Raw genomic sequence first — 21,124 nt, forward strand, 5'->3', positions numbered from 1 at the left:
CATTCAGATTGCCATTGGATTATACTTCCAATTTCCCTTGTCTGATAAACTCCCAAGACAGGTTCTGCTTACCTTTTAAGATCAGATGGGATCTGGTGCCTTTAGGGTATTTAGGCAGCACATTCACTAAGTCCCAAGTTACTTTACTGTGTTAAATTGTCGTGTAACACAGCCCTCTACTCATTGTTTCTCATCCTGTTTTCTTCTTTTTCAATCTTGCACAGCCTGCCTTTTGCCTTTGGGTCAGAAACAGTCTATACATACAAAAACCCGTACAAATTTTCGGTTGCAGCACTATGAAGACCAAAAGACAACTTGAAAATGATGCTTTATACTGATCTTACTGGGATTTCAAATGGCTACTAAGATTCTGTGTAATACTTGCTTTGTCAGGAGTTTTTGGGGTTTTGTTTTTGTTTTCTCTCCAGCATCTAAAACTCACAAGCAGGAAAGACAGAAGCTGCTGCTTCTTATCTTGGCTGTTCTTTCCTTTCTCTCTGCATGTGACTTTGTTTGGTCTTTAAAAAGCTTCAACAACAACAGCTATTACCTCAAAGTGACTCTCTGTTCCTAATAAGGGATTTTTAACACCCTCTAAGAACTGTTGATTAACATTAAATGGAAATGGAAAGTGGCAAATTTCTGAACTGATAAAAGAAAATACTTCTTCACACAACATATAATTAGTTTGCAGAACTGATTGCTTCATCACTGGAACCAAAGATTAACAGGATTCAATAAAGAAATTAGATATTCTCTTGGACAAGTCTATTATTATTATTATTATTATTATTATTATTATTATTATTAACCTTTATTTACACAGCGCTGTACATGCAATATCTAGCTGTAACAGTAAATTATTCCCCCCTCCCAAAAAAAATCCCACCATCAAAGTGGAAATATAAACCATGGCTGACTTACATAAAGCAATTATTCTTGGTGACTTCTAACCATGAGGAATTCATCTGGGACGGTAATAATAAAGACTTTTTTATTTTTAGTGTTCACAGGTATAAGACTGATCTGGATCCATTACCCCTAGACTTGGTATTTATTCCTTAATGAAATGTTCCCAGGGTTGTTCAGTTTTGTATGTCTGACAGATTGTCCCATGCTAAACACTGAATGAACTTGGTGAAAAATACTATGAAGCAAAGGGAAATTACTTCAGGGAAATTGCCTCATGTGAGTCCCTTTTTCAATAAGGTTTCAGAGAAAACTTTTACCTGGGGACCGATTATCCCATAATTGACTGAAAGATGGTTTCTTGTGTTTTGCTCCAACAGCTTCTTAAGAGTATAACTACCATTTGGGTTGGGTTAAAGAATAACAGGGAGCCTTGCAGTAGCAAACAAGGAGAGGTGGGAAGACATATTGCAGGGTAACAGAGAGAATTGTGGAGTTAAGAGCACATAAACAAAGGGAGATGTGGAATTAGGGGCATGCTGCTGAAAGCATCAAGCGAAAGTGGTTCAGTCTGCCAAAGCTGCTTGGTGTTGCCTGCTTTGTGAAAACAAAACAACCCATTGTTGCTTTTCTCCCCTTGGGCACACAGCAGTCTCCATTCTCAAGACTATTCTGAGTCTGCTTCCCAGGCCATAAGTGGCTGATTTGCTCTTAAAAAATAACACTTGTAATGTGAAGGAAATGAAGATGCAAGGCACTAGATAGAGAATCAACAATGGGTTCTACAGACAAATTCCCCCTAGATGCACAGGGTGTCATAACAATAATTCTAATATGTCTACAAGCTCAGTGGAAGAGCTTTTCCAACTCTGTGGTACATACTGATAGCTAAATCTCTTTAACTTGCAGCCAGAATCAGCAGGAAAACATTGTTGCAAGCCAACTGGCTGATTATCTTCTAATACACTGTGTTCATCCTGGATTCTTCTGCCCCAGAATAACTATCACCTCTCATACATAGGTACCTGATAATGATGATGCTCACATTCTGCAGTGCTGCCAATTCCTGCCACTTTTGGCTCTGGCTCCAAATGAATTTGGTTACTCACTGAAATTATTCTGGATTAGCATATTACTTGCACTTACTTTCTGCCTCCCAGTGCACTATTAGCTGATTCATATTTCTGTGCTGACAATAAAATAAACAGTCAGAGCAGTAGGAGGAGTAAAAGTTGCATTCCACTTTTAGAGATGTACGACTGCTGCCACACTACATAATTACTGCAGTTTGACACCATTTTAACAGGCATGTCTTCATTCTATGGAATCCTGGGATTTGTAGTTTGTTGTGGCATCAGAGCTCTCTGACAGAGAAGACTACATGGCAGTTGATGCGGTGTCAAACTGCATTACTTCTGTAGTGTAGATACAGCCTGAGATTCAGTCAAACCACTGGCACAATGAACTATAGGTGAGTGATTTGGCACCCAAGACCTCATTGCACAAGTGGGAATCATGTCCTCCAAAAAGATATTGGTACCTTCCAAATGAGTATTGCCCCATGTGCAAGGTGAGCAGCAGTGATCCTTAACTACTACACCGTTCAATAGGATCTTGGCATGATTTTTTTATTCTTGACCTTTGTTTGTTTGTTTGTTTGTTTGTTTAAGGCATTTATGCATCACCTCTCCATCCACCAGGGGCCTCAAGGCAAAGTGCAGTGGGTAACACAATAAAACATTAAACAAATAACTAAAACCCAATTACAGTATTCCAGATGCTCTTTAAAAATAGCTCTAAAATAGCTCTAAAACAAGAAAATGCAATTTAAAAACTACCAAAGCCGACACACATAATCCTAAAATCCAAAAAACCAAGTGAAATAGCATAGTCTATACTGCCCACTGGAAATCAGAAGAGATGGAAGAGGCTTCTACACTACAGAATTAATGCAGTTTGAGCCGCTTCAACTGCCGTGGTTCAATGCTGTGGAATTCTGTGATTTGTAATTTTGTAAGATATTTAGCCTTGCCTGTCAGAGAGCTCTGGTGTCACAACAAACTACAGATCCCAAAATTCCACAGGAGGGAGCCATGACAGTTAAAGTAGTTTCAAAACACAACAAACAAACAAACTTGATTATTTCTGCAGTATGGCAGCAGCCAGAGTTCCTTAACTGGAGTGTTGTTATATATTTATCTATCTGCATAGCCTCACAGAGTGGTGGGACACATAGCATGGCATCTGCAGTCTCATGTTGGAGGCTTTAGCCTTTAGAGCCAGTCCTGGTTACCTGAAGGATGCTCCCCTGCTACTTAGGATTACTCCATTCATGAGGGCCATTCTCGAAGGAGAATAATTTAGGATTTTCAGACTGAAAGCTCTAGTGCCTCATTAAACTGCAAATTTCAGGATTTCTTAGTAGGCAGTCATGGTAGTTAAAGTGGAATCAGAGTGCTCTAACTGTGTAATGAGGAAAGGCACTAAGTGCTACATCTAGTAAGAGCCAGTATGGCTGTGAGGAAGAGCATATTTCTGATAAGAGGCTTACCAGGCATCAATTTGATATTCTTTTAAACTCCAAGTGAAGATGTTTTGTTTTTTTCATTCTCCCTGAATTTTTAGGGGGTTCTGTAGTGGCTGTTAAGCATCTTCAAAGTTGTGTTATTGAAGTTTTAAGACCAACCTGTGCTTGATTTTACTGACTTTCCTCTGCTACGGCATGTATTTATCTCATAATTGTACCTTTATTGTCATTTACTTTATTTTAAATATCTCTAATACATGCCACCTAGAGAACTTTGGTGAATGTAATCACAAAGGGCTATGCCTTGGTCTCAGTCTGCATTGATGAGAAAAAAAATTCTAGAGAAGAAGCCTGGCTCTGTGACAACGGTACACCTGAGTGAATACTCACAATCGTCAACAAAAATTCACTTCCCCACTCAGTTCATTAACATGTAGAAGAATGGCAAAAGTCCAACATGACTGTGAGTATGGCAAGATGATTAATGTGTGGTAATAGGAATCCAATCTATACTAAATTATCAGTCACCTTCCATTCTACACACACACACACACACACACACACGTTGTAAGTAAAATAATTGTAACTATGCAGACTGTTAATGCTGCATGCTCAACTTGCTCATGTTTCATAATAGATGTTTCGAGTTTGACACAGTGTTGATGGAATATTTACATGCATTCAAAGACTTACTGAATGTAAATGTTTACCTGAACGCAAGAGATGAGAGTAAACACCACACCTAGGTTTGGCAGATGCCACACAACTCCACACTGGCATTGCAAAGAAGGTAAAAGCTTTTCTACATATACTATTCATCTGCTCCACATGGAGCCAGTTTAGGTACCCTTAGTAACCGCACTGCATAATTCCAAGATCTTTTGTGATGCCATAGAAATTTTTTTTGCTACTTAAGGTACTATTTCAAATATAAATTTACGTTCTTGCCTTCTGAAGTTACATTCGAGAGCTTAAAGACCAGCTCTTGCATACAATCAAACTTGCAAAAATGGGTGTAATTTTAAGAATTTTTGATGAAGCTCCTTTTTATACCTCATCTTAAATGTAAGAATGGTTTGAACATGAGCCAAACAATCCCTCTTTTGGTCTCAAATGTACAAATGGAATTATGTCCCCTCCCTTCCCTGAATGGTGCTAATGGATGATGGTTGATCCAAGATTTGTACCTCTCAGATTGCAAACTCCATCTTTGAGTCAGCCCCTAAAAATTCTGACACCTCAACCAACTGCTTGGGCTGCATATACAATCCACTAGTTTTGGCTTCCACACAAAACTTTTCCCATGTGATGGCAAATAGTTTAAATGTGTGTTGGGATTTTTTGCCTTCAAGTTATTAGTGACTTATGGTGACCCTGATGCAAAATTATCACAGGGTTTTCTTGGCAAGTTTTTTCAGAGGGAGTTTGCCATTGCCATCCTCTGAAACTGAGAGACCATGCATGCCCAAGGTCACCCAGTAGGTTTGCATGGCCGAGTGGGGATATGAATCCTGGTTTCCTGAGTCATAGGTGAAGAATAGACTGCCCAAAAGGGGCGGACTCTTGGTGCCTGTTTTTCCACCGGAGGGAAGCTACAGCTGCCAAACCACAAGGCTTCCCGCCAGTGGAAAAAGAACCTGCAGAAAGCGGGTTCTTCTAAAGCCACCATGGCAGTGTAACTAGTTATGTAAGTGCTGCACTGCACCATGTGGATGCTGTGTGGTGTTTACATAACAATGGTGGCTCCTATGTATAAAGGACGCTTCCATTGTTATGCCTTCGTCATGTGCTAGGGTTGCGGGGCATGTGGGCGCTCCACCCCCAGACAACCCTAGCACATGACGAGGGCATCGCAAAGGGCCCATATGTACCGGACCAAAGTTCAGTGCACAAACCACTACACCATGATGGCTCTCTATGGGTTTAAATAATAAATCTTAATATTATAACACTAATTAATTCTTGACTTTCCTGTTTGTTGAATCATATCCTTAGCCCTCTCTTCCATTCAACAGTACCGGACCAAAGTTCAGTGCACAAACCACTACACCATGATGGCTCTCTATTGGTTTAAATAATAAATCTTAATATTATAACACTAATTAATTCTTGACTTTCCTGTTTGTTGAATCATATCCTTAGCCCTCTCTTCCATTCAACAGTGCCATCTTTTCTCTCTATCTTTCATTACGTGCAAAGTTCCACTTATTTTATCAGAGAGGTGCCAAGGTTTAAATCTGGTTGCAACATCTACTGTGCTCAAATAATGTCAAAATTGAAACCCAATTCAGGGGTGTGTGTGTGTGTGTGTGTGTAACTTGGGGCTATTGTTGTGTTTCTAATCTTTGTATTCCAGCTCAACTGGATAGTACTTCCAACACATCACACTGCTTTTACCTGGCATGAGTCTATAAATTACTACATGGAAAGGAACACTGCACATTATGGTGACAACATGACAGATGTGGCTTCAAGCAGCCATATGTTACGTATAAGGAACAGATTGTACACGCTTTCAACCTGGTTCTATGCATGTCTCTGCAGTGAGTCCCACTAAGTTCAAATAAAACCTATTCAAATGGAAAAAAATCATTACCTTAGACACAGAGAACTCTTAAATGCCAGAATAGCTATATAAATGTTATATCCACTCTGTGGTAACTTTCACACTGATGATCCACATGGAATCCACTCTTATGGGTAATGTTTATGTTTGGTTTCTCAGCCCACATGAACCTATCAAGAGACTTTTTTTATCTTGCCCAATATACATAACATTGGCGAAGCAGCCAAATACTCACTGTTCATACTCAAGGCACAACTTATTAGAAAAGACAATAATACTAGGAAAGGTAAAGGGTAGTAGAAAAAGAGGAAGACCACATGCCAGATGACTACATTCACTTAGGGAAGTCACAGGCATGAATGTACAAGATTTAACAGAGGATTTAACTGGGGGACAGGGAGTCTTGGAGATATCTTACCCACAGGACTCAAGAGCAGTTAACAGGTCAACTCAAGGGCAGTTAATAACAACATTTCATATTCATATCCTGCCTTTGTTTCAAGAAAAGGTGAGGCATAAAAGTAAATTAATACAGCAACAAAACTTTGTTGCTAAATCTCTTGGTTTCTCACACTCTGGACCTATCTATCAAGGGTAGACTACTGTAGCTGTTTTTGGCCTACACAACTCCTATCAGTCCAAGCCAACACAACCAATGGGTGAGATTCCAAAAACATCTGGAGGTCAACAGTGGTTCAGCCTTGCTCCATATCATCTTCCTAATTCTCCATATGAATATCACACTGGGCTCGCCTTCTTTTCCACCCTAGATTTCACCAACAGGCTCTCTCCCTGGCTGGGTGTGGGCTGTGTTGTGTCAAAGCAGGACAAGCAATCCAAAGTCATAGAAGTAGTAGTAGCAGCAGCAGAAGCAGCAGGTGGGGAGCTTGATTCATGAGTCTCCACCATTACTGCTTCCTGATGCGTTCATTCCCATGAGGGAGGAATGTTTGGTGCTATCATGGGGTGAGTTCTATGTAAAACCAGTGAGCCATGAGGAGAGAACTGTTCTTCTGAATGTGGTTCCTCCAGCTTTGCTCAGTCAGGCTCTCATTAAACATTTAACACAGCTCCCTAGCCCTCTGTATGTTTCACAGTGGGAGGGCAGGCAGAGGGGAGAATCGAAGCCAAGCCTTCTCAGCTGCTTCCTATACTAGTGGCAGTGGCATCATCAGGCCCTTTGGGGCTTTGTTTTTGAGTGAAATCCCTTGCCCTTCTGCAACAGCAGCCCTCTGAACAATTTCTGTGTTTGAAGATGTGAGATAGAAAGTGTCACAGACTGCCAGCTGCTTTGGACCAGCTCTCACACCTCAGCAGCATTCGAAATCACTTTCCCACTCTGCCTCCAAGGGCTTCAATTATTTATATGCATTTATGGCAATAGGAGGGGGCGTGAGGAACCAGAAGGAGAAGAAGACAAGGAATCAGAAAGCAAGATGCCTCCTGGTTCCTGTGTAAGAAAAGCCAAACATTAGAGAGGATTTATAACTGGAACTAGGCCTCAGTTTCCAAACCTGCTTTGAATGCCAGGACCATCCTTGGAACATGGACACCATTAAAAGCAATTCTAACTGTATGCCAAATGCACGCGCACACACACACATCCCATCCTTCAGCAGCTAGAGCCAACGCCTATACATCTGGGATTAGAAAGCAAGGCTTCTAAGTAAAGGGTTTGGCTTTCAGACAGGACTTGAAGTCTAACATTGCTCTTTTTAGAAATTAACTATTGCTGGCGGTGGAGGTGGGGACATTGCAGGGAACTGGAATGAGGAGATGCTCTTTCTGTCTCTGCTGCTTCAGCTCATCATAGTTGACATCACTATATGGAGTGGCAGGATACATTTTGGAAAACCTACTTTTTCTCTCTGAGAATCCCAGCATAATCTATAGTCCAAAAAATAACTTTCCCAAGCTTTGTAAGAGATAAAAGAGGGAAAGAAATGGGATACAATTGGGAATAGTAAGTAGAGAGGCACAGAAGTAGGAAACAAAGTGGGCAAATGGCACACTCATGATGTTGCAAGGCAAGGGCGACGTGCGGACGCTAAGTGTCCAGCACGTAAAAATGGCGGCACCCATGTGTATAGGGTGCCGCCATTTTTACGCCCTTGTCACGTGCCAGGGGTGAGGCCGGTATGGACGCTAGGTCCTCGGCCAACCCCTAGCACATGACGGGGGTGGCGCAAAGGCCCGTGCGGAATGGGGCCATATCTCCCATTTTAATGCTAAGCATCTTTAACCATCAATATGATTGGATTCAGACCAAAGAGTGACTGATGCTATGGGATTTTTTTTCACAGATTATCTAGCAAACTCTGCACTACACTTGACATGCATGGACTGAATTGTCACTGTTCAGACACACACATAGACAGTCATTTTACTTTGCATGCAATAATGCTGTATGCAAAGGTATTTTGCAGCACCTTTGAGACTAACTATGCAAAAGACATTGCATCAACAACAGCTTTCATAGACTTATTCTACTTCCACGCAGCTGAGATGCTGCAGCTATAAAATCCCCTTGCACACTGATATTCCAGATTAACAAGGCTATGTCTCTGAATTCTATCCCCACTTTAAGAATGTAGTCTCATGTCCAGTTGCTCCACACAACTGATGCCCTACTCCAGTACCCAAACCCTAAAGATACAAGACTGACTTCATGGCCTAAAGCTCAGCTCTGAATACGTTTCTGCTCTGCTCAAAATGTATCCTACCACCCCATCCCAGCTCCAAGAAAGAGTCATGGACTCATTCAGAATTCCTTAAAACTGGGTTCATTTTACATAGATAATGCTCAACATTAGAAAGGCATTTAACCTCCTCAGTTGTGGTGTGATGGCTTTATGTTAAATAGCATGCCTAACAGATACCCTGATGCCATAACATTGAGGGAGATGGGGTTGTTAACCTCATTCTTCAGCTTCTGAACCAGTAGAGTATTAGACATCAAATCCAATCATTTTAGCACTTCCTGCTCAGTAACTGTGAGTGGATTTTATATGCTTATAATAGCTCTGACTTACTGAGCATAGAGGAATAGGGTTTTTTGGTGGGGGGGGGGGTTGGAAGCTATGGCGATCACTCTCTGTTGAAAAGGAGTCTGAAGCAACTGAGGACATGAATTTCCAGATCAAGGACACATACAGCAAGAAAAGGTGTACGCTCACTGTCTGGATACTCCCAAATGGATCCCCTATCCCTATGTGCTCAGGATTTTGATTTGTGCATGCTTCTTTGGTTATTTTAGGTTTGTAGTTTGCTACAGTTGGAAAGGTTCTGTTTAATTACTGATGGACACAGGATAAAACCACGAGGTTAAGAAAAATGCTGGTGCCTTCTGAAACGTGGAGAGAATTATGTGGCTATGTGGTGAAAGGTAGAGTTTTGATCTGAAAACATAGCTAATGCAGCCCATTTGTCCTTTCCTGTTGGCTATTATTGCATGGTTATAGAAATGATCTTGGAGCAGTTGTTCTGAATGATTTAAATGGCATTTGTCTTCTCCAAAGCAAAAGGTCTGCAGCTTGTGGGGCATTCTTGGATTTGTTTTTGTGAAGACATATCTGACTATTTCACAAGTGACTAAGCTTAGATCTGAGTTCTCCAGAAAATGGTGCAGTAGGTAAACCAAACAAAGTTAGTGAAAGACACTGCTGACCAACCCTGTTCTTGGCCATACAGGTCATACTGATCAGCAGAGTTTTTGTGAAACGTCAGGAATAAACTCTTCCAGAACATGAGCACATAGCCCAAAAAACCCACAAAAACTTTGTTGAGTTTGCCAGCTGCACCATTTCTGGAGAAATCAGATCTCGACTCAGCCACTTGTGGAGTACTCACATGTATCTTAACTAATGTAAAATACTCCATATGAGGCTCCCCTTGAAGACAGTCTCAGAATTTCAACTAGTTTGGAATGCTGTTCTCGGATTTTTGTTTGTATCCAGAAGGATAAATTCAGGACACGGGCTTTGATATTTAAAATCTCACATATGAACTTGACTTAGCTATGAATATGGTTTCCAAAGCCCTCTTAATTGTGCCTTTGCCAATGGAAGTCCAGTTGGTGAGGAGGGAAAAGATGGCATTTTAAGCTGGGATAAGAACACAGTGTGAGAAAATCACTGCTGAATCAGATCAAAGATGTACCTAGTCCAAACTTCTGTTCATATAGTAAACAACCTAAGGGAAGCTCACAAACGACCTGCACTAAACAGAATCCTTCAATACATTCTCTCGAAGAACTGATACACAGAGGTGCACTGCTTAAGATGGAAGGACTGACTGCACAGTCACCCTGACTAGTAGCCACTGATGATCTTAACTTCAATGAATGTATTTAATTCCCATTGAAAGTCATGTTAGCAGTCATCAAGATCTTGTGGCAGAGAAATCCAGAGTGTGACGTCTGAAGAAGTACATTCCTTGATCTGTACAAAGTTATGGGGAGGCTCATCCATCATCCAGCTCCTTCCATCCATGTTCTTAAGAGCATTTTATTTTGAGAGTACTTTTATACTTGGAATGTACGACAATGAGTGTGTTGGGGTATGGACCATGGGAATCTTACTATTAATCAGGGATTATTTCTCTAGCTCCTTAGAGAAAAATTAAGCCTCAGAGTATGCTGTTGCCAGCTTCAAAATGACCTGAATAGACTAGAAAGCTGGGACAAAGCTAACAAAATGAAATTCAATATGGAGAAATGTAAGGTACTGCACTTAGAGTGGAAAAACAAAATGCACAGATATAGGATGGGGGACACCTGGCTGAATGAGACTACATGTGAAAGGGATCTGGGAGTCCAAGTAGACCACAAGTTGAACATGAGTCAACAGTGGGATGCAGCAGCTAAAAAGGCCAATGCAATTTTAGGCTGCATCAATAAAAGTATAGTGTCTTTATCAAGATAGTGCCATTGTATTCTGCTCTGGTCAGGCCCCACCTGGAATATTGTATCCAGTTCTGGGCACCACAATTTAAAAAGGATGTTGAGAAACTGGAGCGCGTCCAAAGGAGGGCGACTAAAATGGCGAAGGGTCTGGAAACCATGTCCTATGAGGAACAACTTAGGGAGCTGGGGATGTTTAGCCTGGAGAAAAGAAGGTTAAGAGGTGATATGATAACCCTGTTTAAATACTTGAAGAGATGTCATATTGAGAAGCGAGCAAGCTTGTTTTCTGCTGCTCCAGAGAACAGGACCTGGAGCAATGGATGCAAACTGCAGGAAAAGAGATTCCACCTCAACATTAGGAGGAACTTCCTGACAGTAAGAGCTGTTCGATAGTGGAACACGTTCCCTCAGAGTGTAGTGGAGTCTCCTTCCTGAGAGGTCTTTAAACAGAGGCTGGATGGCCATCTGTTGGGGATGTTTTGACTGAGAGTTCCTGCATGGCAGGGGTGTTGGACTGGATGGCCCTTGTGGTCTCTTCCAACTCTATGATTCTATGATTGAGATATGACACCAAGTGAACTGCAAATCAAAGGTTTGTGGAAGGAATGGGCATATTTATCTATAGCAAACTACAAACTAAAGGTTTGTAAAATAACTTAGAATTTTTTCCTCCTACATACAGTGGATTCTTGGTATCCTCTATGGTTTGGTTTCAGGACCCTCCATGGATACCTGCTTAAATCTATACATGCTTAAAGTCCCAGTATACACAACGATGCAGTAAATGGTGTGAGCCAATGTGGCATGGTAATTTGAGTTAGACTCAGGGTTTAATTCCCAGCTCAGCCATGAATCCACCGGATAACCATGGACAACTCACATGATTTCAGCCTCAGAGGAAGGCAATGGCAAACCTCCTCTCAACAAATCTTGCCAGGAAAATTCCATGACAAGTTCACCTTAGGGTCACCATAAGTCGGAAATGACTTGAAGGCACACAACAACAACAACAACAACAACAACAACATGTAAAATGATGTCCCTTATATAAAATGGCCAAATCCAAGTTTGCTTTTTGGATTTCATTAGTTCAAACTGTGATTGGTTGAATCCATGGGTGCAGAATCTGTGGACACAGAGGGCTGAGTATATTTTGATATTTTTATTGTTACAGTTGTATTTAATTGTTATAGTTTATATTTCAATTTTGCAAACCATCTTCAGTGTGCTTGTCATAGAAAGGTGGGGTGTAAATACTGAATCAATGTATGGCTGAATCTCACATACAGATGTGTTCCTTGCTTCACAAAATAGCCCAGATGGTACCCTAGTGCTACCTGCCCTCTTTCAGCTTGCTCATCTTGCAGCATATATGCATACCATGCTAACATAATGCCAAAAACAAATCTAGGATCTGCTGCAGCTCCCCTTAAACTAGTATGCTCTCTTTGCTAGGGCTGATGGGAATTTGGTCCAAAATATCTGGAGAATGACATGTTGAGAGAAGGCTGCTCTATGCTGCTCAGTCATGATGCATCAAAAATACTGTTTCAAGGTAATTGCCAATGCCTCATGACTCTGCTTCTCACCTAGGTGGTAGCATCTAAATTGTAGGTGTCCGAGCAACCAGGTAATTGGGATTTTTTTCCAGGCCTCTTCTTTACAATGTATGCATATAATTTCCATCTGCTTAAATCTTGAACTTAAGAAGGCAGGGAAGGCAGTTATGCATTCTCTCTTATGTGCTATAAGGAAAAAGGCCAGGCCTTCCTAGCAATTCCCCTCTGATCTTCTGGTTCTGATGTCCACTTCCAAATCCAAACAGTGGTTTCCATGCTCTGCAAACTAGTGATTGTTCCAACTGGTTTATGGAAAATATGGCAAGAGCCACTAGCATATTTTCTAACTGTACTTCTGGCTCAAGGTCCCTGGTGACATGGAAAAAACACTTCATCTATACTCCTTCACTTCTTCATTAAATTCCACCAGTTTTAAAATGAGATTTACATGCTGGTAACTGGGAGGATAACTGCACCTAATCTAGGGTAATCATTTTTTATTTCCACACTTGGATTGAAATAATTCCCGGGGAACTAAAGCAGTTTTATTTTTACACAACTAGTCTAGGCACTAGACTCTAGTGGAATGAAATTTCTGGTAATTAAGCTACTATTATGTATATAAATATTCATTGCTATTGGTATAGTGAGGACCTTAAGCTTTTAAAAACTTTTCCATTGCAATATAATCCTTACAATCATCACTGTTATCATCATGGCATTGCTTGGCCATGTAAATATTGCCAATTTGAAGTAATAAAACTAAGGATATTCCAACAGGGATATAACCAGTGTCAAAAAATAAAATGAATAATGAAGTGGGTACAATGATGCCTTCAACATCATGAACATTCCCCATGTCTATTCCATCATCTGCTCAGACTCTTACAGTAGCTTTGCTTTTATCTGCTTCTCTGCAATTGGCCACTTTCTGCTCAGACTTGATTAACTTAACACAAGGTCACCTCTCCCCTCCTGTCTCACATCCTCCTTATTCTGTATCATCAATGGCAATCTCACCTGCAGACCTAAACAAGCTGATCACAGATAGGACTCTCAGGAAGGCACAGAGAGGAAGGAAAAAGAAGCGACTAAAGCAGAATGAAGAAGAAGAAGCAGAAGAGATGGGAAGGAGGGCTGCTCAAATGCCACCCTGATATTTGATGGCATAAGGGCAGGCAGCCCACCCATCATTTTAGCAAAAATCAAATCAGCAAGGGACGGAGTAGCTCATCTAGCAGGATATATAAAGAGGCAGAACAGGGAAACCCAGGCTGAGATCTTCACCAGTGATCAATTTCAGTGGCTGACCTTGGCCCCGTTGTCGTCACATCTCCCCATTTTGAGCTTCTCCCCATTTTATTCTCAAATTAAGTTAATTTGAGAATAAAATGGGGAGACGTGCATCCAGCCATCTTTGAGAAAGGCTGGGGCACAGACAACATAAATACCCCCAAATGTTACCTCTGCTGTGCCTAGCTGCCTACAGTCATGCAGCAAAAAAGACTGATACAAATCTGTCCCAACTCCCAAGCATCTGCCCGCAGAATGTTTATCTCCTAGGCTAGTGTGGCTCTGACTCTTGTCATCCCAACTGCAAAGTCTTGGGACCAAAAGGGCTTCTCAGATCCTGACAGTGAAGGAGGAAAAACATTTTTAAAAGGAAATCCTCCATCCTTCAAAGTTACAAAAAGAATATGCCTGCAGCATGTGCCATGGACATAAACTAAGAAAATGAAAGAATGTCATTTATATATAACTTCTTAAAAATGTGACTTAAATCTAAATCTCATGGTTTGAAGGATTCTGACTCATGCTTTTTTCAAGTTGGCAGATCTGGGGCTGAGGAGAAAGGCACTGCAGCTTAGGTTAAAACTGTGACAAAGATAAGGACACCAAAAGGAGAGGTTGTGTGTTGTTGCTCTGATTCCTATAGGGCTTCCTGAGTCCGCAAGGCGGTATTCTGCTAAACCTAACCCAGAGATAATGGCTAATTGTTTCTATTTCACCTTTAAAAGTTTACAAGGTATTTCAGCTTATTTAAACATGTAACATGTTTGGCCTATGGGAAACACCTCATATGTTCATGAAGACTTGCAGGAAAATCCTATCTACTGTAATATATCACGGGCCATGTGAATGTTATCATCTCACTAGTAGATATAAAAGTTAAAAAATCAGAATGCATTAGCTGGTTGATATATTTGCTCATGGCGGAGAAAATACTACTCTTCATAAAGCAGCAACAATCAACTGGCAGCCTATAGTGTCTTTTCAGCTATGATTACACCTTCACGTTTCCAGCCTTTTTCTAACCACCTAACATGACAAGCACCTCTCCTCAAGAGAAAGGTTAACTTACCTTACAGCCAACTTCAAGCTTGGGCTTCCATTTCCCAGTGGGGAGAGGGAAAGCGAAGTCAGAAGGGGACAGGAAGACTCTCCTGAACCAAATTGTTTTGATACAATGATGGTCATATGGGGGGAGGGTGAATGGGTGTAGGTGGGACGCAAACTCCCAAGCAGCATGCTCTTCGGGTCACAAGAGATGATCTCTGTATGTAGTGGTTCCAGCCAATGTAACTCATGCAACTACATCTGGTTTTTCTCCTATTTCCACACCTAGCAATCTAGTCTCTGTGCTATTATTAACTGCAGTGACACATTGGTTCATTTGCTGGTCTGAAAAGTTATTATTATTCGTGATTCCCATAATATTTTCCAAGCATGACACCAACAGATCATAGTAGGTATAGGGCTGCAGTTGGACCAGAAACATCAGGTTTCAAGCCCCTTCTATGACAGAGAACCTCAATATATTACCTCACATTAGCTGCTTTCTTTCATCCTATCTGTCCTCAGAAGGTTGATGTGATGATAAATTGAGGAAGCCACATATACTACCCTGAACTCCTTGGAAAAACAATTGATAGAGTAAAATGGGGCAGGAGAGGCATAGCATATGGGAGATTATGGCATTCCAGCTTTGATGTAGTCAACTGCTTTCAGTGACGAAAGAGCAAACATGAAAAATCTCGTATTTGATTCAAATGAGTTGTACCTGATTTTGAGCTTTCCCACTATATAAAGTTACTCCTGGAATATAGCAAAAAAGGAAAATGGAGGAACCAGAGGATCTCAGATGCAGGATCTCAGATGCAGTACTTATCCAGTCTTGGTGAAGCATGTTATCTCTAAAGGTTGCTTTGCACATTGTGGTAGACATGGGTTTGTGGGAAAATGTAACCTATACCCAGTTGTGTGTGTGAAGTGGATTCACAACCAGTTGTGGGAGCCAGACACAATTACAGCTTGTGTCTTCTGTGAACAGAAGCCTTTTAAAAACACACACACACACAACTATCTCATACATTAGTGGGAAGAAGCAGAGGCACACTTGGACTAGGATCTCAAGAAGACTAAAGCCTGTTCCATGCATAAAAAATGTTTCAAGATGTGGTTGTATGTGTGTGTGTTAACCCTCTATGTAACATAGAGATGCCTGATTTTGATCCAGAGGGACATTCAAAAGTAATTTCAGATATACAGCTGCACACTAAAGTTTGAATCGTTGAAGCCAGTGTATTTTTGAATAGAATAGAATATTTCCTATTACCATGTATGACTGTGAAACTTGGACAGTGAAGAAAGCTGATAGGAAGAAAATTAATTCATCTGAGATGTGGTGCTGGAGAAGAGTGTTGAGGATACCATGGACAGCTAAAAAGGTAAGCCAGAATTCTTGCTGGAAGCCAAGATGACTAAATTGAGGCTGTCATACTGTGGCCACACCATGAGAAGGTACAACTCATTAGAAAAGAAATGATGCTGGGGAAGGTGGAGGGAAGTAGAAAGAGAGGAAAATCATATGCCATATGGATAGACTCAGTCAGGGAGACCATGGGTCTGAGCCTGCAGGACTTGAGCAGGGAGGCAGGAGGGCTTGGAGATGCCTCATTCACAGGGTCACCATGAGTCGAGATCGACTTGAAAACAGCTAACACCACATTGTGATATTCAAAAAGCCCAGAATCCACTGAGCACTCTCAGATCCTTTCAGCATGCTCAAAGTAGCTCTTCAAAACCCAGGCTGTATTTTAAACATGGATTCCCTTTTAATATAACACATCAAATAGCAGTCTTCTGGTGATATTCTGCTCCACATGTACACTAAAAATGTCAGTATTTGGGGGTTTGCTCACATTCCAAACACACACAGATCCCACACACACAGAGGACTTGTATGTGTGATTTGGATTCTCGGTACAGCCATAAAAGTACAGGAACCACAGATCCAATACATACACAACTGCACACACTAAAGGGGCTGTTCCCCAATCATATGCAAAGGCTGGAAACAGACATGAGACTGAGGCGGCATGCAGGTCAGGGAATGTGGCCAGCTAGCACAATCCCAAAGGCGTGCAGGATAAGTGAAATGGCCAAGGTTTAATGATGGATTTGATTTTGAAGCATGCTGTGCTTTAATATGTGGGTAGAAAAATGAAAAACCACTTGCTAATATGAAGCATGGCCTGAACCTAAAGCTTAGCTTTCCAAGGAATCAAGGGTCACTCCATGTAGCAGTATCTTCTCATCAGTGCTGAGAAACTTCAGCCTGTCTCACAGCAGAACCTTTAACACCCAGGTAAGATATAGTGCATGCATTCACCAGTAGTACTGATCATAGGTATAGGTAGAATCACAATGTAGTAATTGCCAGAGAAGAACTACTAAAATCAATGGGGCCTCAGCAATCACAACGTATGTCCTATCTTCAGTGGAGCCACTTTAAGTAGGATCTAATTGATTATTGTTCTTGTTAGTTTCACAGTCTCCCAGGTGTTATTGACTGCGGTTTTGAACCATCAGTGATGTGGATTCTATGTTCTTCTTCTTCTTCTTCTTCTTCTTCTTCTTCTTCATGTTGTTGTTGTTAAGCAGCCAAAAGCATCCATGAGAAGTTGCAAGTGTAAGCGGCTGTTTAATCCTTTCTCCTCTGACAGTTTTGCTCACAGTGCCCCTCCCTGGTATTGCTGTTTTGGCCACAAGTAGAAAGGCCTGGACAACCAACCATTAACACAGGACTGGGAATCATGAGGCCTCCAGATGTTGCTGGACTACAGCTCCCAGCATCTTTCAAAATTGACCACCTTGGCCAGGAATGCTTGGGATGGTAGTCTAAAATCATCTAGAGGGCTACATGCTTCCCACCCTTGCTCTAATGTTCACCACCTGAATGGTTGGTTGCGCATGCATGCATCCATATTACCTGGATACACAGTACAATCTGTGGTTGCTGTGACATGCATTTTCTAATGATCCTGAAGTCACTAGAAATTCTGTTTGTCACACATATCTACTAGCCATCACTGCACTTGGGAAGCCCAGATTTGAATTGCAATGAAGTGTGTGTGTGTGTGTTGTTCTACTGACTTTTGTGTTAGCCTTCCTAATAAATAAAGGCTACGAAGATACATAATTCAGCTCCAACTGGAGTGTGGAGTCTGGGAACAGTGCTTGCAGATTTCATTAAAGGTTTTATGCAGGGTATCTCACCCTTGAGAGCCAGAATGGTGCAGAGATCAGAGTTCAAACCCCTGCTCAGCCATGAGGATCCACTGGATGTTCTTTGGCAAATCACACTCTTTCAGCCTAAAGAGGAAGGCAATAGCAAATCCCCTCTGAATAATTCAAAGATATAGCCCTGGTAGTCTGTGGAATCAGTACATAGAGAGATCTTGTAGCACCTATGAGACCAACTGAAAGAAAGAAGTTGGCAGCAATCTTCCCAAGAACACCCCTTGATAGGACCATCATCAGACCTGACTTGAAGGCACAAATCAACTCCTTACTTTCTCTCTAAAATTCAAGCCCTGGAAAAGAGTCCAGCATCTTGCTTGCAAAATGGCCAACCATCTTGAAAGGGGAATTCTCAAGGGGACCTGAGGAGGGAGAAAGAGAAGCCTGAGGGCAGGGAACCGTCTGACTAAAAGACTGTATGTACAGCGCTGTGTAAATTTACACCGCTTTATAAATTAAGGTTAATAATAATAATAATAATAATAATAAGCCTCCATAAAGGGGATATACTAAAATAAAGGACAGTGCTTTCCCTCTGGGCAAGTACTGTCCTTTCCTTTCCTAGGTCTCTCCCTAAAGCTGCGGACTGTGCTTCTTCAGTGGGTGGGGTCTAGCTCTCCCCTTCCTCCCTTTGGCTGGCCCTCTGCTGCTTTTGGAGCCCATCCCCTTGGCAGCAGCCTTGCTTGCCGGGCGACCTTAGGAGGCCCCTTCCTTGTTACATGCCTGACAGATATTGTGCAGTGCCGCCCCGGGGGGCTTTCGGGTGGCAGCGCTGATACGATCGGAATCTGTCTCCATTTCCCGGTGCCTTGGCCTCTCGGCCGCGGCAGGTGGAGGGAGGCGAGGCGGGAGACGGCGGGCAGAGAGCTGCCTTCCCTCGCCTTCGCCCTCTCGCCCTCTTGGAGGGCCGGGAAGAGAGCCATCTCCGGACCGCCAAGCCTCCGGCCCTCCCAGCCCAAGCCCTCCTCGGCTTTTTTGTGCCTCCAGCGGCTGAAAGGAAGGAAGGAAGGAAGGAAGGAAGGAAGGAAGGAAGGAAGGAAGGAGGCAGGCAGGCAGGCAGGCAGGCAGGCAGGCAGGCAGGCAGGCAGGCAGGCAGGCAGGCAGGCTCCACCGGGCAAGACGGGGCGCTGCGTGCCAGCCAAACCCCTGCGGTTTCCGCCCGGCTGGAAAAGGGAGCTTGGAGCCCTTGGCTGAAGCCTCAGCAGCAGAGCCCCCGAAGAATCGGGCCAGGACTGGGAGGGATCGGGAAGGAAAAGGCAGCCACCGCCTTCTCCTCCGCTTCCCGGGCCTTTGCACCAGGAAAATCCGGGCCCAGAGGGGAGGAAAGGAAGGCCCTCCCGACGTTCCCGGACCCCGGGCATCTTCTTCTCTGTTCCGAGTGGCCGAGGGTGAGCGGTGTCCCCGGGGCTGGAGCAGGGCAAGGCCAAGTGGAGGGCCTGCCAGGTGGAAAAGGGAGGCCATGGCCAACTCCAAGCTGGAGCCACTAGATGACACCGGGGCGGAACATGGGGATGGAGGGCATGGCCTGGAAAAGGAGGACGGAGAAATGAGCGGGAGGGAGGGGGCGGCTGAGGCCCGAAGGAGCAAGAGGGAGCGGCCCCCAAAAGAGCCACGGCCCAGAGGCAGAAGGGGAAGGGCGCCGGGAGTGGAGGGAGTCCCAGGGGCGCCATCCCTAGCTCCACAAGCCCCAGGAAAGAGATCCGGGTTTGCCTAAAGGAGCAGGGGCCAGGCTTGTCCTCCTTTTCCATTTCAGCCTTCTGTCCCGGAGGAATTCCAAAAGGCCCTCCCTGAAGCATGCATTTAGACTGCGATGCGTGGATCTGGCTTGGACTTGGCCGTGCCCTCCCTTTCCCCGCTGGCAGGCCCTCCATTTCGCGGCGCCTGGTCCTCCTGGGCGACCCTGAGGACGCCTGCCCCCTCCGCTGGCCGGGAAAGGGGCCTCCCCCTCCTTCCTTGCCCGCCTGTCCTTCGGGAGAGAGGAGACCGAGCAAGAGGGCTGCTGCTGCAATTCTGCCCCGCCGCCTGCCTTGGCCCAGCCCCGGAGAAAGAAGCGCCCCGGGAGGGCGAAGGGAGCCCGCCAGGCTGGCCAGCCGCCCACAAGCCCCCTTCTCTCTCTCTCTGGACAGGGGCACCAGGCACGTCCTCCCTTTCCACCTCCTGTCCAGGGAGGATTCCCAAACGTCCTCCATTCTGGGCAGGACAAGGAAGGAGGGAGTTCTAGATCCTGTATGAGTCTCTGTAGCTTTGATCTTGCCGTGCCCTCCCTTAGTCAGGAAGGCCCTCCATCTCGCGGGGCCTTGTCCTCCTCCCGGGGGCGGTGAGGACACCTGGGCCCTTCTCTCTGGGCGGAGGGGCCTTGGAAGCCCAAGCGGGGAGCCTCATCACTTGAGAGCCAGCCTATTCTGCGGGAAGCAAGAACCCCAGCCGCCCAGGCTGCAACCTTCCTTGAAAAAAGAGGCCCTTTCCTCTTATTTATAACCAGCTTTTCCTCCCCAGGGGGGCACCTCCTGCGCCACTTTCCTTGCCCCCTCGCCTTCCTCGGCCATCCAGCAGGCCAGGGGTCCAGAGGAGGACGAGCAAAGGGCTGAAGGGTCTGGAAACCATGAAGCCCTAAGAGCAAAGGGTTAGGCAGCTGGGGATGTTTAGCCTGGAGAAGAGAAGGTTAAGGGCTCACATGATAGCCCTGTTTCAATATTTGAAAGGATGTCACTTTTGAGGGTTGAGCAAGCTTGTTTTCTGCTGCTCCAGAGAACAGGACCTGGATTTTTTTTTGGGGGGGGGGGTTGGGTTGGAGGGGGTGAGTTGCCATTGCCTCCCTCTATGGCTTAATGAGGGGCTTACCTAGCATCACTCGGTGGTTTTTCATGGCTGTGGGGAATCAAGTCCCTGCCCAGCCCTCCAACCACCACACCCCATAAACATAAATGTGAGTCAGTTGCATGATGAAGTGGATAGAGGCTACAAAACCTTATGCAAGATACTACTTGTTCCCACTTGGTCTCACAGATACTACCAGAACCCTTTATGTCTTTTTATGCTAAAACAGACCAACAGGGATACTGAATACTGTTGCTGTG

At 43.7% G+C, this 21,124-nt stretch overlaps 1 protein-coding gene across 7 annotated transcripts in view; it reads right to left on the minus strand.

Moving 5' to 3' along the window:
* The window catches only part of SYT7 (synaptotagmin 7), a 307,574-nt gene that overhangs the window by 277,726 nt on the left and 8,724 nt on the right, over positions 1-21,124 (minus strand). The window lies entirely within an intron of this gene.

Source organism: Sceloporus occidentalis, unplaced genomic scaffold (genome assembly GCF_023333645.1).
Source record: "Sceloporus occidentalis isolate IW3139 unplaced genomic scaffold, rSceOcc1.0.p SCAF_4, whole genome shotgun sequence".
Lineage (NCBI taxonomy): Eukaryota > Metazoa > Chordata > Lepidosauria > Squamata > Phrynosomatidae > Sceloporus > Sceloporus occidentalis.